We start from the raw sequence: 15,976 nt of genomic DNA on the forward strand, positions 1-15,976 counted from the left end.
CGAGTCAGGCGCAGAAGGCTTAGCGGGGACCAGCGCTCGCAGGAAAAACAATCCAGGCTCGCCAACCCGGAAATGCGAGGCGAAGGACGGCGCTGGTCCGAAGTTGTAGAAGCGAGCCGAGCGGGCGGGCGGAGCTCCGCCCTCCTTCGCCCGCCTCCTTTCCGGCAGGCAGGGCTGCCCAACTGCGCAGAGCGGCTCCTCCCCTCCAGACGCGTGTCGGGGAAACGGGTTGGTTGCAGGGACGAGCGAGCGGACCAGCGCCGTCAAAGCGGAGGGGACCGCCGCCAGGGTGCCGCGAACTGCTCCAACGCCTCCCTCGCTTTTAGTACCGTGTTTCCACAAAAGTAAGACATATGTCTTACTTTCGGGGTATGGCTTATATTAGCCGACCCCCCTGAAACCCCCCATATGTCTTACAATCGGGGGGGTCTTACTATCGGGGAAACACGGTACAGAGAGAGGGGGGAGGGAGGGAGAGAGAGAGAGATCCCCAAACGGGGTATGCAAAATGCAGAATATTGTACATTTTCCTTGAAAAAATTCTGTGCAAGCGAGGAAAGTAGTAATTCAGATCAATACTTTTTAAAAATAATGCATAGTTTTAAAATTATGCATGGAACTATGCAAATTAAAATGCATCGCTCTGTGCATTGACTGCTTCCTTTAGAGAAGATTTATATATAATAATGTTACATGCATTACTCTAATAAAACATTACCATCCAAACTGTAAATGCTCCTTCCATCTCCCCTTTATTTATTCCTTTAAATGCACATAATAAGTAGGTAAGAGAATAACACAAAATAATAACAATTTGATTTTTTTTTCTATAGTAGGGAAGGGATAGTACAACAGGAGTGGATCTATTATAATTTGCTGTTTTGGATGCAGTGTTCCAAATAGATGCTAAACTTAAACATAAATTTGCATATGTAAGAATCCTATAGTCTCCACATGAAACTTGAGTCATCTGGTCCAGTGAACTAATATATTCAACTGAATACAATTGAGAATGAGCATGCTTTGCAGTGCATTTTATTATTTGGAACTGAGTTTTACACTTGTCAGATTTGCCAGATAAAATCATCACAAACCATTAGCATCTTTTGATTTTATATACCCCACCCCTAGCAAGATAAAGACAACTAAATTAATCAAGATTAAAATTATTTCAAGAAAGCATTTTCTTCACTTAGTTCAGATTTATATAATTTACAAAGAATATTCTGTTGAATTTTACAAAGGCTAATTATATTGGAAAAGCTAGGTTCATGAATAAGCAAATCTGATAAATATAATTTTGATTATTTGCTCACTTATCAGCCTCAGGTTCATTCCATCCTTTTTCTATACCCTTAAACTATTTTTCTTTAAAAACACCACTCCTTTAATACATACACATACACACCTTTTCCAACATATATTTTTATTAGTAGTCTTCTGGGGGGGGAAATATTTTACCCAGTTTTTTGTAATGTAAACATTTTACCTTTAAAAACTTTTGAGAAAAGAATGTAAAGGTGCTTTATTTCAAAAAAGCAACTGGACTTGTTTTTCCTTGAAGGTATTTCACTTCTCATTGAAGAATCGTCCTCCATTCTGACTGAATGGTGGAGAATGGAAGGATTTATATTCTCTGCAGTCATTGGCTTGTTAGCACTCTTTTGCATCCGTTCTATAGGGTCTTGATGAATAACTATTCCAGCATACTAAAAATAGGTGCAAACAAATGGGAATTTTTGCATCTAAATGCATGTTTATATAATTTCTCCCATATTGCTAGCAAGGAAAGATGCAGTTTAAACAATTTATCCTGCGGCATAATGAATTAAGCTCATATTGAGATCCCATTTGCAGAAAAAAAAAATTGTCGGTGCCTTTTTCTTTTACATTTTTACATTTCTGTTCCATTTAGTTTGGGGTTTGTGTATGTGTCTTCATGAGTGAAGATACATACACATTTTTACCTAAATGTAACTAAATTGTTTTTTTATTGTTTAAAAATGAAGAGATAATTTGAAGACATTTGATTGAATTCACACCCAAGACATCCACTGGGTTGCAGCAAAGGGTTTAGGAAGAATTTAAGACTGCAGGTCAAAACACCCCAGAGTGTTAATCTCATTGTATTTAGGGGATTAATCTACCACAAATATATTTGTAGTCTGGATTTGCAGAAAAAATGGAATGTTTGGTCTGGAGGAAGAGGATAAATATGATTCCTTCCTAGCAATTCTCAGATCATGTCTGTAGTCATGCAAAAAAATGTTTTACTGTGGCCAGAATTTTATCAGTAGGTGAGGAATAATAAAGAAAATTACTCCGAAGTAATCTGCTGAGCTTTCTTTCCAATTTCTGATTGCAATTCTTTCTCTTAGCTCATAGCATGGTAAAGCTGCATTCTTTTATTTGGGACTTTAAAACCTAAAGAAAAGAGAGGTAGAAGAGAAATATTTTTTAACATCAGGGACTTAGGACAAGCAAAAAAAAATGTAATATATTTTCTGGAGTCTTCTGACCTTGGGCAATCAATCCATATTTTTCACAGTGCAAGACATACTATTAGTACGAGTAGTCCTTGTCTTAAAGCCATTCAAGTAGTGATCATTCAAAGTTACAACAGCAGTGGGGAAAAATGACTTACATCCATTTGTCACACTTATGTTGGTTGCAGCATCCCCATGATCACATGATCAACATTCGGATACTTGGCTCATATTTATGATGGTCGCAGGGTCCCAGGATCATGTGATCACTTTTTAGTACCTTCTGATGAGCAAAGTCAATGGGCAAGCCAGATTCACTTTACAACCATGTTACTAACTGAACAATTGCAGTGAGTCACTTAAAAACTGTGGCAAGAGAAGTCTTAAAATGATTTGATTTATTGGATTTGTATGCCGCCCCTCTCCAGAGACTCGGGGCGGCTAACAACAATAATAGAACAATATACACAATAATCCAATAGTAAAAACAATTAAAAACCCATTAAAGTAAAAACCAAACATACATTCAGACATACAATGCTTGAAATTGTAAAGGCCTAGGGGGAAAGAGGATCTCAGTTCCCCCATGCCTGACAACAGAGGTGGGTTTTAAGTAATTTACGAAAGGCAAGGAGGGTGGGGGCAATTCTAATCTCTGGGGGGAGTTGGTTCCAGAGGGCCGGGGCCACCACAGAGAAGGCTCTTCCCCTGGGTTCCGCCAAGTGGCATTGTTTAGTTGACTGGACCCGGAGAAGACCCACTCTGTGGGACCTAACTGGTCGCTGGGATTCGTGCAGCAGAAGGCGGTCCCTGAGATAATCTGGTCCGGTGCCATGAAGGGCTTTATAGGTCATAACCAACACTTAACAAATGCTTCACTTAACAACCAAAACATTGACTTCAACTGTACATTGAGGACTACCTGCAGGGGTGGGCTTTAGCAATGGGTTCACTGCCCCATTGTGGGTGGGCATGGTCATGGTGAGTATGGCCTAGTTGGCCACTTGCACCGTGATGCAGGGGAATTTTTCTCCCTACCCAGGCTCTGGAGGCTTTCCTCAAGTCTCTGGAAGGACAAAAACTGCTTCTCCTGGGCTCCAGAGACCCTCCAGAGGCCAGAAACAAGCCCGTTTCCAGCCTTCCAGATCTTCTAGGAGGGGCATTTTTCATCCTCCTCAGGCTCTAGAGGCTTTTCTCGAGCTTCCGGGAGGGTGAAAATAGCATTCCCTAGGCTCTAGAGGCTCTCTGGAGGCCAGAAACAGGCCCATTTGCAGACTTTCAGAACCTTTGGTAGGCCTGTTTTTTGCCCTACAGTGTGTGTGTGTGTGTGTGTGTGTGTATGTGTGTGTGTGTGTGTGTGTTTGTGTGTTTATGTCGGATCACCCTGGTATATTGAAGGAACGTCAAAGCTCCTTTTTGCCTCTAGGCCCAACCCAGGACCATTTCAAGGCAGTTAATTTATTCATAGCCGACAACTATATTCTGTATGTATCAAATGTTTTTAGCTGAAATTTTAAAATTAAGGGAGACTAGGATGGCACCATTTTGGCCTTGTTCTGGCCTCATCAGCTAGCCACACCCTTCCTTACTGGGATTCGATCTGGCAGCCTCTGCCTTGTAAGGCAGAGAGTTAGCAGTTGAGCCACCAGACCTTGATCCCTCCAGCTCTGTATCAGGGAGGGACTACTGTATATGTTTTTTTATGTCGGATCACCCTGGTATATTGAAGGAACGTCATAGCTCCTTTTTGCCTCTAGGCTCAACCCAGGACCATTTCAAGGCAGTTAATTTATTCATAGCCGACAACTATATTCTGTATGTATCATATATATTTATATATGTACAAGTAGTCCTTGAGAATGTAATGGAGCCTACCAATTACTTTTGTAACCTGAGGATTCATTGGAGTGAATCCCTTAAAATGAGCGTGAAACTCCCTTTTTTGCCCACACATTTGCTAATCGAATGCATAGGTTTTTAAGTGCACCTGAGGTGTCTCAGGGGAAGGGCAGGGGGGGTTGTGGAGGGACAAGACCACTGCGCCCAGCCACAAAAGGCCTCTCCACACACACACACTGAGAGATTTGATGCTCCTCTTCCCACCCCTTGGGTACCAAGATGCTTGGACCTTTCCTTCCCACTCAGTCACCAACCACTAACTTTCTTTTTGCACCATGTTTGAGAGCCCGATGCTTCCCCTTCCTGCCTCTTGCATGGTCTTGTATGTCAAAGCCCCTGTCCAGTCAGGTGGAGAAGCATTGGGCTGGCCTTCCTCCTTCCCTGCTGAGCCCCAGCCTCTCTCACAAGCAGGCATGGTCTGGATTTCACAAATTGCATTGCTGCAGAGCTGGAGAACTTGGCGTGGCACCCTCCCTGCCAGAAGCTCTCCTTAAATATTTCAAGAGGGCTTTCCAAACAAACCTCTTTTCCAGCTCCATCACATTTCTCCCAGCAGCTCAAAATGCTCTTATTTTTGCTGGAGAAATGGAAAATCTGGGTTCCAAAAGGGAGAAATGTGCAGGGAAGGTGAAAAAGTCCACTTAGCCTTTCCAACATCACGAGATCTTACTTTTTTCTTGCGAGAAGTTTGAAGGTCTCATTTTAATTTTTTTTATTTTAGCCTCACAAACTATTTTAGTTTCCCTGCAGGTACTTTTAGTGCAGATGTTGCAATTTGCAAATGGAGCCGAGGTGGCGCAGTGGGTAGAGTGCCCACAGGCTGCAGGCCACTAAAGCTGACTGCTAGATCTGCAGGTCAGCAGTTCAAATCTCATCACCGGCTCAATGTTGACTCAGCCTTCCATTCTTCCGAGGTGGGTAAATGAGGACCCGGATTGTGGGGGCAATATGCTGGCTCTGTTAAAAAAAGTGCTACTGCTAACATGTTGTAAGCCACCTCGAGTCTAAGGAGAAGGGCAGCATAAAAAAATCAAATAAATAAATAAATTTCAAACGGTCACTAAGTGAATTGTAGCAACTCAAATATTACTTGTTCGTACCTATGTGTTTGAAATTTGAAAACCCTGTTTCTTTTTAAAGGATGCAAAAGTTGCCTCTGAAGTGAACAGTAGTTCCCCTAATATCTTTACAAATAAAACTAAATAGCTGAAATATACAAGGAACTATTAAGAACAGCTACTAAATCAACTTGTCAACATCAAGAATAATTGAAGGCTTGCCCTCCACCCAACTGGGTGAAAGCCTTAACACATTTTTGAGTGGTGAAATTATTAAAAATTGATTTGTAATTATAGAATTTCTAAAGAATGTGCAATGATGAATTGCCTCCTAGGCATCGGGGTTTCGTATTTTCTTCCCTATTAAGTATCGTTTGTTCTCCTAACTGCTGTGGACTAAATAGATATCCGCAGCATAAAGTCTTGCTAGATTTTTTGATGGCTGAAGGAGAAGATAAATTTTCATCCTTATATAAAAGAAGTCATTTAGTGAAAGTTGAATAATGACAAAATCCATTTTCGTTCACAGCCTTGGAAGGAAGTTCAAAGAATGAATTCTTATAGCTCCATTACAAAACATTATTTCAATTACAATTGTTGACACAGAAATGCCTTAACATTCCTTTTTATAAAAAATCTTTTACATTTAAGTTGCAATGCAGAATTGGGAAGTATTTTGTCTAATGAGCAATATGTTTCATTTTAAGTGTTGAAAGTTGCAGACAGTACTTACCCCTGACTCTTTCATATTATTTTGTCAATATACAATATTTATATGTTACAGACTTGCTGAGTTGTTCCTGTTTTTCTAAAGAAATATTGTGCTATGGGTTTTTTCTATTTCTTTATTGGTGGTGGAACAGTGATTAGAATGCTAACTCTGCTCACATTGCCAGGAGTTCAATTTCTTCAATTCTGATGGCTAAAGGTTGACTAAGCCTTCCATCATTCATTTTCATTTCATTTATTTAGATTTGTATGCCGCCCCTCTCCTCAGACTCGGGGCGGCTCACAACAGAATAACAGAAGACAATTTCAGCAAATCTAAATTTCTACTAAAAACATTTTAAAAACCCCATTTTCTAAGCACACATACATACACACATACCATTCATAAATTGTATATGCCCGGGGGAGATGTCTCAGTTCCCCCATGCCTGACGACACAGGTGGGTCTTAAGGAGTTTACGAAAGGCAAGGAGAGTAGGGGCAGTTCTAATCTCCGGGGGAGGTCGGCAGAAGGAGGACCCAGATTGTTGAGGGCAATATGCTGATTCTGTAAACCACTTCGAGAGGGCTGTGAAGCACCATGAAGTTGTAGAAAATTCTAAGTGCTGTTGCTATTGCTATTGCTAAACCCCATGCAAAACCTACAAAGTATCTTCAAGCGGGGGTTGCCATTAGTGTTGCTACTGGTGCACTGCGCCCGCAGCTTTGGGTCTCTGGTATGTGTGCACGCATCTCTCAGCAAGATTATCCTTCCCCTACAGGGGAATGCACAATGGAGTGGAGGTAGGATCTTCTATTTAACTAGGGAACCGCTTCAAAATGGCAGCCTTCATTAGAGTCCCATGTTAACCGGGGTGGCGCAGCAGGAAGAGTGCTGTACTGCAGGCCACTGAAGCTGACTGTAGATCTGAAGGTCAGCGGTTCAAATCTCATCACCGGCTCAAGGTTGACTCAGCCTTCCATCATTCCAAGGTGGGTAAAATGAGGACCCAGATTGTGGGGGCAATAGCCTAGCTCTGTTAAAAAGTGCTACTGCTAACATGTTGTAAGCCGCCCTGAGTCTAAGGAGAAGGGTGGCATAAAAATTGAATAAATAAATAAATTAAATAAATAAATAACCAGCAAAGTTTGGTTTTAAGGCCCTTTCTGAAGGCTAAGACAAAGATCTTCTCCTGGATCCCATCAGCAAGAATTCCCTGACCAATGGGCTCTCAGCATAACTCTTCTGCTGGTGCACGTGAGGTGGGCCAATCCTGCTGGAGTGAGACAATAGCAACCCACCATTGAGGCAATGTGAAGCCAGATCAAATGGATCATGTCAAAAATGTACTTTCTGTGAGAAAAGGGAACAAGCTTTGAGGGAGTTGAGGGACTTGCTGGGCCTTAATTAGCCCACCATAAAATCAAACCTCCTATCTGTTGGATTTAGAAAATCTTACCAGCAGAGAGCTCAGTCCGTTAGAACTGAGGTAAGACCTTCCGGAGGCAGATGTATATTAAGGCAACAAGTAATCATGTTCAAATGAACCAAACTTTTATTATAAAAAGTAGAAAAATAAAGTTAGCCTTAAGAGGCTGAAAATCACGTCTACATCCCTAGAGATAGAGACAGATTCTAAAATGTCTTCTTCTTCTCTTCCTGCAAGGAGGAGGAAGTGACAAAGCAGTTACATCATAGAGAGGGAGGAGCTACATTAATAAACAGAGTTAACTAACTAACTACTGGGTGTTTCTTAATGTCTTTGGAGGCTGTCAACCCCAGCGTGACACCCCTTCTTTGGCAGTCATCAGAGACATAAGGGACATCAAGGCATCAATTCACTTAAGGCACATTTTGTTGGAGAGGTATTCATGTTGATCAACTGGCAATGGCTTATTCAGCAAGTCAGCGATCTGCTCAGTAGTAGGAACATACTGAATTTTCACGAATCCTGCTTTCACACACTCTCTGGTATTCTTATACCGGATGTCAATGTGCCGTGAATGAGCTCCAACACATTCAGCTTCAGCAATATATGTGACTGAAATATTATCCTCCATGATAACAATTGGTTTCTTTGGACATTCCCAAATACTATCAATGAGAGCAGAAACAGAGGTTAATGCATTACAACAATCAGAAACACATGCATATTCAGCCTCAGTTGAAGAGCAAGAAATAAACTTCTGTTTCCTAACTTTCCAAAAGATAGGACAACCATTTAAAAACAGTATATAACCAGAAGTACTTTTTCGTGTTTCTACATCACCTGCCCAGTCAGCATCTGCATAACAAATCACTTCAGGGTACTTATCATGTTTCGGCTCAAGGAACAACTTCATGTCCTTAGTAAGCTTCATGTATCTCAACAGTCTCTTTATGCAAGACCAATGAAACGTAGTTGCTTTTCCAACGTATCTGGACAGTAGATTCACACTCAGTGAAATGTCAGGTCTTGTCCAACTGCTGATGTACAATAGCGATCCAATCACTGACCGATACAGCGTTTGGTTGTCAAATTCAGGATTTTCTTCTCGGGTTAACCTGTAAAAATCAGTCTGCATAGTGGAACGACAAGTGTTCGCATCAGACATGTTACAATTCTGCAAAAGCTGGTCAACCTTACTTTCTTGTGAAAGAGAGAACCCCTTCTCAGTTTTTTTCAAACTGAACACCTAGATAATCATTAATATGCCCTAGGCTTTTTAAGGTGAAATGTTTCTCAAGACCCTTAGCAAAAGTTTCATTCATGTGTTCATTGGGACCAATGTAAACAATATCATCAACATAAACAAGAACAATTTCATAAGTCTTACCTTGCCCTTTTGTGAACACGCATTCATCTGAGACGGACTTAATAAAGCCCATTGAATTTAGCTTTTGGGTTAAGAGACGGTACCACATAAGGACGCTCTGTTTGAGGCCGTATAAAGACTTGCTCAGAGTCCAGACATCACCTTCTCGGTCCTGGAACCCGGGAGCACCCTTGATGTAGATCTCTTCATTCAGATCAGCGTTCAAATAGGCAGTCTCTACATCGAACTGAAAAACCTCTAAGTTCAAAGCAGTAGCAGTGATCAGAGCAATCTTGACACTCTCATTTCTGACTGTGGGTGAAAATGTGTCAGTGTAGTCATCTGGATAAATTTGAGAGAATCCTTGAGCTACAAGTCTAGCTTTGTACAGCTTTTCTTCATTAGGTTTTTGTTTGACCTTATCACCCAGCGTGTGCCAATGACTTTCTTGTTTTTAGGAGGCTCCACCTGTTGGAACACTTTCAGTTTCTTTAAACAGTCTAATTCACGTTCCATAGCCTCATATCATTTCTCTTGTTCAGATTCAGGTAAAAGTTTGATCTGGTGAAAATGATCAGGTGGAAGTGTAAGATTATTACACAAGAAAGGAAAAGGAGATTGAGATACTTGCTGTGTAAATCTCTTTGGAGGGGTTCCTTTGGTGGTTCTCTTTGAACGCCTTGGAACGCTGGTCCATTGTTCATCATCATCTCCGCCTTCAAGTTCATCGCCAGGGATTTCCTCTGCGACTGTCGAAGACTGTTCATCATCTGGAACATCAGGGATATCTGGAACAGCTGCCTGAGAATCAGGTTCCGCCATACCATCCTTAGGAAAATAAACTGAAGTATCATTACTATGTATACTGGACCAATTTGTGTCTTCCTCAAATTTGGCTGAATTGGAAATATATGCTCTATGGTGAGAGTCAGCAAATTTGTAGTACTTAGAGCTTTCATCAAACCCGATGAATCTCAATCTTTCTGACACTGGACCTCCTTTTCTTTTTTGGTCAAGTGCATAGTTCCCTCTAAGCTGAGCAGTGAGCAATCGCTCACTTAAAAATCATCATCAACTCAGAGTTTTCCAAACCTGCCCAGAAGCTGAGAGGGAAAGAGTGAGAGGGAAGGAGAGAGAGAGGAAGAGAGGAAGAGAGGAAGAGAGAGAAACAGATAGAAAAAAGAGAGGAAGGAAAAGAGAAAGAAAAAGAATGGGAGTAAGGAAGAGAGAAAGAAAATCAAAATCTAGTTTGAAACTAGCTCAACTATTTAAGTGGCATTTTGATATTGATAGGGTTGCCCTATTATGAGCTCACTGTTATAGACACACAGTACAGTATTTTATTTTGAAATTCTCTGAGGCAAAACAGGGTGGGTTTTTTATTTGTTTGTTTGTTTGTTTGTTTGTTTATTTATTTATTTATTTATTATTTCTGTGCCGCCCAGTCCTGAAGGGACTGCCGCTCAGACACTATACTTTTCCGCCCACCCCCCCAAAAAAATTAGAGAGAACACTGGTCAAGTGGAATGTTAACAGTGGCATAACAACCAAAAATGTAGATGTTTTGAACATCAGGCTTCTTAGCATGAAGCAAGTAATAAGGAGTCTCTTGTATTGCGCTACTCCATGTTCTGTTAACAATGTAATTAGCATACCTTAATGCTTCGCCCCAGTATGAAAAGTCCAAACCTGCATCCTCAAGGAGATAACGAAACATTGTCTGCATGACCCCGTTACGTCGTTCACAAATCCCATTATGCGAAGGAGTTGAGGGTGCTGAGGTCTGCTGACGGATTCCATTCCTGGCCATCCATCCTTGGAACTGTTGCAACATGAATTCGCCTCCACGGTCACTTTGTATTCGCTTGATCCAGACATCGTGTTGGGTAAATACCTCTGCAGCAAAGTCTTTAAAGACCTGAAACGCCTCAGATTTTTGCTTTAATAGAAAAACAAAACCAAATCGTGAGTAACTGTCAACTACAGTTAAGAAATACTTACGGTTACCCTTTGTAGGCAGAAATGGACCGACAACGTTGGTGTGGACCAATTCAAAAATGTGTGTGGACAATCGAAGAGCAAACTTAGGTATAGAAGCTGTCCTGGACTTTGCTGTGTTACAAACTTTACAGTCTAAGTGAACTTTGCAAGCCCCATCAATTTTAAAACCATCAACAAAATCAGGCATCTTTGCTAAGACGGGGTAAGAAACATGCCCCAAGCGACGGTGCCATCTGTGAATACACCTGGAATGAAAAGATTTGTTTGTTAATACATGTTTAACATTTGTAACAGCATTAGGAACCTCGGAGATTTCATTGGCTTTAGGAGCCTCTGAACTCATGGTTGCACCAGGTTTTCTCTCTGGACCTGTGCTTTCGCTCACTGGAACTTTTATACTTACACCACCCTTGGTTGGAGGTTTAGGTTTTAAATAAAAAACACCTCTAATGGGAATGACAGTAGCAAGAATTTTGCCATCCTTGGTAATGTAAGTCTCTGTAAGTTCATGGGTTACTACAGTCCCTAATTCTTCTCTCAGGCGATACACGCTAAGAATGTTGTTCTTGGCAGTTGGAACGTAGAAAACACTTGAGATATGGCAGTCCAGTTCTTTGACGTAGACTTTTCCTTCTCCTTCCACTTTGGAGAGATTTTCTGCAAATCCAAACACCTCTTTGACATCTGTCTGGTGTAGCTCAGTGAAGGATTCCTTCCGGTATGCGATGTGCACGGCCGCTCCACTATCTAGGGTCCATAATTGATGTATGTCGTAGAGTGGACTCTTGTCAGGAACAGCTTTGAGGAGGAGAGTGCTAACATAAGCAGTTTTCTCACCTTTGGAGTCTTTGGGAGTTGTCTTTGCAGTCCCAGAACTCTTTCCTAGGGATCCTTTCTTCTGTGCTCCCTTTGGTTTAGTTGGATATGTGGGAGGATCAGTTTCGCCAGATTGAACATTTTGCAAATCAGCAGACTTACGAGTGTCATCCTTCTTGGGTTGCTTCTGGCATGAGTACTTCGGTGTACTGGTTTTCTGTTGACCGCTCTTAGCCAAGCTAGGTTTGTGCGTTGCTGACATTGGCCTAAAGTTAGTGTGCAACAACTCTTCTTCTTCAGTTAGCATGTTACAGAGTCTCTGTGTTGTTTTTTGGGCCAATGGGTACATATTAAACTTGTAAATGGCTTCCCTCCATTCAGGGCCAAGGGAATTTATGATAGCAGCATTGACTTGGGTATTGTCCATGTGATATCCTCTCTTAATGTCTTTGGAGGCTGTCAACCCCAGCGTGACACTATCCTGTAAGGAGTTGTGTACCTCTCTGATCATTTCTCTTTTGAATGCCAGAACACAAAAAAGTGATATATATATTTTTTGCTAGGGGTGGGGAACAGACAGGACTCAAATTCCCTGAAGCTCCTGTTAGGTAAGATTTCTCACCTTTGTTCTAGTCATGTTCCTTTCTTCCCAAATTTGATCCAGTCTCAAATTTGATCCACTCTGAAGCAACTAGTGTGAAACATAGAAATGAAGTTTATCTAAGGTGGATCTCAAGGTTCCTTCTAGTTGAAAGGTGAACCAGACTATGTATAAATGATAGTTGAGATTTTAGGGTGAGAAATTCCAGCTTAATTTGCCTTACTCAGCCAAACTATGCAGTTTAACCATCTTTAAGACCACTGCAAACCAAGACAACCAGACACAAGAGCAATTTTTTCCTGGAACGCCATCACTCTACTAAACAAATACCGGTAATTTCCTCAACACTCGCAAACCTTTTACTAAGTCTGCACTTCTACCGTGTTTCCCCGAAAGTAAGACAGTGTCTTACTTTCTTTTTATCCCCAAAAGCCCCACTATGTCTTACTTTCGGGGTATGTCTTATATTGGAGCTTCCCTAGCAGTGATGGCGTGAGCTTTTGGGGGCCCGGTGGGAGGGCACCGGCCACTGTTGCTTCTAAGCGGCGCCGTTGTTGTCCTCACGGCGCAAAGCCACACAGTCCTGGATCACTTGCTTCCCCGGCCAGCAAGCCGGCTGCCTAGGAAAGCAGCGCATTTGAAAAACACGCATTTGAAAAGCGCGCCACTTTCCCGGGCAGCTGGCTTGCTGGCCGCTTTCCTAGGCTTTCTGCAGGAACGGGTGGTGGGGCGCCACGAAGGGCAGCGCTTGAAAGCCACCACGGCACCGTTGTTGTCCTCATGGCGCAAAGCCACACAGTCCCGGATCGCTTGCTTCCCTGGCCAGCAAGCCGGCTGCCTAGGAAAGCAGCGCATTTGAAAAACGCGTGTTTTAAAAGTGCGCCGCTTTCCCTTCGTGGCGCCCCACCACCCGTTCCTGCAGACGCGGCGACGTATGGAGAGGGGGACGTGGGCAGGAGGCGGCGCGCAGCTACGAGAGGGAGGCGGCAACCCCGTGTTTCCCCGAAAGTAAGACATATGTCTTACTTTCGGGGTACGGCTTATATTAGCTGACCCCCCTGAAACCCCTGATACGTCTTACAATCGGGGGTGTCTTACTATCGGGGAAACAGGGTATTTCTACTAGTTTTTTCTCATCATTCCTATCATCCTTTTCCTCCCACTTAGGACTGTATAACTATAACTTGCTGCTTGCATCCTAAGATTTTTACTAATATTGATTGTTTCTTCATTGCTTATTTGACCCATGTGACAATCATTAAGTGTTGTACCACATGATTCTTGACAAATGTGTCTTTTCTTTTATGTACACTGAGAGCATATGCACCCAGAGAAATTCCTTGTGTGTCCAAAACTTGGGCAATAAAGAATTCTATTCTATTCTATTCTATTCTATTTCTTTTGGTAAAACAAAAAAGATAATGGTTGTCTTCTGAAAATGGCTATATGAAAATCAGAGATGGAGTGCCATTAATGCAGCTTCAATTCTCTTGCGTGAACTAGTGTATCGTTGTTTCTGCGCAAAAATGCACTGAAATCTTGCAAGTGGATGTGCACACGTGCAAGATTTTGGTGGGGTTTTTTGCCTCCACACATGTGCAGGAGCAAAAAATCACCAATATCTATCTATCTATCTATCTATCTATCTATCTATCTATCTATCTATCTTTCTTTCTTTCTTTCTTTCTTTCTTCATTTATTTATTTATTTAGTCCAATACACAATGAGGGTTTTAGTAAAATACACGATGAAGGTTATAGAGGAGATACTCATAGTAAAATATATCTATGAAAGAATAGAAAAGAAGATATAGTAATAGAACATATCAATGAAATAATAGAAGAAGAGATATAGGAATAGAACAAAAGTATAGGAGATATAGGAGAGCAATAGGACAGGGCACTCTAGTGCACTTGTACTCGCCCCTTACTGACCTCTTAGGAACCTGGATAGGTCAACCGTAGATAATCTAAGGGTAAAGTGTTGGGGGTTTGGGGATGACACTATGGAGTCCGGTAATGAGTTCCACGCTTCGACAACTCGGTTACTGAAGTCATATTTTTAATAGTCAAATTTGGAACAGTTAATATTAAGTTTAAATCTGTTGTGTGCTCTTGTGTTGTTGTGGTTGAAGCTGAAGTAGTCGCTGACAGGCAGGACGTTGCGGCATATGATCTTGTGGGCAATACTTAGATTTTGTTTAAGGCGTCTTAGTTCTTGCATACGTGTGGCTCCTCATGAGATTTTGCTTCTGCGTATGAAGCAAAAATACACTGGGATGTTTTTGCGCGCTTACAAGGTAACTGAAGCTGTGTGCGCAGCACCCCGTTCGCTACCAGTGTGCCATCCTCTACCATACTGGGAGCACCCCACTGCTGACGAAAACTCTGGCAGAACCTCCTATAATACTGCACCAATTTCAGTCTATATTTATAGAATGAGTACAAGTTTTCTCTTTGTTTGCAAGTCTTACGTCTTCACCATTTTGTTACTAAACCGTGTTTGGAACTCCAAAATTCTTACCAATTGTTTTGTGTGCATCAGTTTATTAAGCTTCAATTTGTTCCTTCAGAACTATAAAAGGAAAGCAAAAAGAACCCATACAACTATACAAGTAGAATAAAAAAAATCTCAAAAGCAGGAAGTGTCTGTGTTTTTTTCTCCTCAGTATGTTTTGGATAGTTCCTTTATTAAGGTACATTTGGTCTGTTTATTACATTATAGATTTCTTGAAGTAGGAATTACTCAAAATGTGTTGGAGAATACACATCCATATCCAATAAACCTATTTCTGAGTTTGTTAGGTTAAACTGAAAGGATATGATCAGAAAAGTCTATTCATTGAGCATGTTCACTTAATATATTAAACTCCTCCAGGTGCTTAATGATAATACATGTGCTGTCTCCCCTCTTCCCACACAATTCCTTAATCATATTTATCAGCTCAGCTCTCATTAAGAGTCATATGAAGCCAGGTATTCTTCATACATCCGTTTGATATAATTCAGAATGCAACACTATAATTAGGTGACTGTTACTCCATGCTTAACCACAAGCCTCTAACCTGGTAAAGGAGCTGAAAGGAACAAAGTTAAGAGATAGTATGTATATTTATAGTAATTACTGTGGATTAGTTAACATAGAAATGTAACCAATAACATGGCAAACATGTCTGAGTTCTAGAAGCTTCCGAAATTATTAAGTAATCTCTAATGCAATGTTATGACTAGGAAAGTGACATCCAAATTTATAACAGTGTCCTTTTACTCTAAAGAATAAGCATGGCAGCATATTGGTGCATATGATTAATTACTTCTTCCTGCCATGGAACATAAATCACTAAGAAAGCCAATTAGGAAGAAGATAGAACAAACTGAAAATACTCCACTACGCTAAGAGTAATATTAATAACAGGAGACAGATTTTGATGAGAAAAATTATTAAGGCAGTGGTATCTAAGTTACAGGGGAAAAATAGAAATTATAGTCCATATATTGCAACAGTGTGCCTTTTTGTTTATAAATTTTACAGGCCGCCTCAGACTCTAGAAAGTAACACATTCATACATAACAACAATCATTTAAAAAAATAGAACCATTCCAGCACCAATG

The 15,976-nt window shown here is 41.2% G+C and overlaps 1 long non-coding RNA gene across 1 annotated transcript in view; it reads right to left on the bottom strand.

Annotated features, from left to right (window-relative positions):
- Positions 1–736: 736 nt before the first annotated feature.
- Positions 737–15,976, bottom strand: part of LOC139160613 (uncharacterized) — a 37,127-nt gene continuing 21,887 nt past the window's right edge. The window contains exon 3 of the long non-coding RNA XR_011557976.1: positions 737–2,424. This is a non-coding gene — a long non-coding RNA (uncharacterized lncRNA). The remainder of the gene's footprint in view (positions 2,425–15,976) is intronic.

Source organism: Erythrolamprus reginae, chromosome 1 (assembly GCF_031021105.1).
Source record: "Erythrolamprus reginae isolate rEryReg1 chromosome 1, rEryReg1.hap1, whole genome shotgun sequence".
Classification (NCBI taxonomy): Eukaryota; Metazoa; Chordata; class Lepidosauria; order Squamata; family Dipsadidae; genus Erythrolamprus; species Erythrolamprus reginae.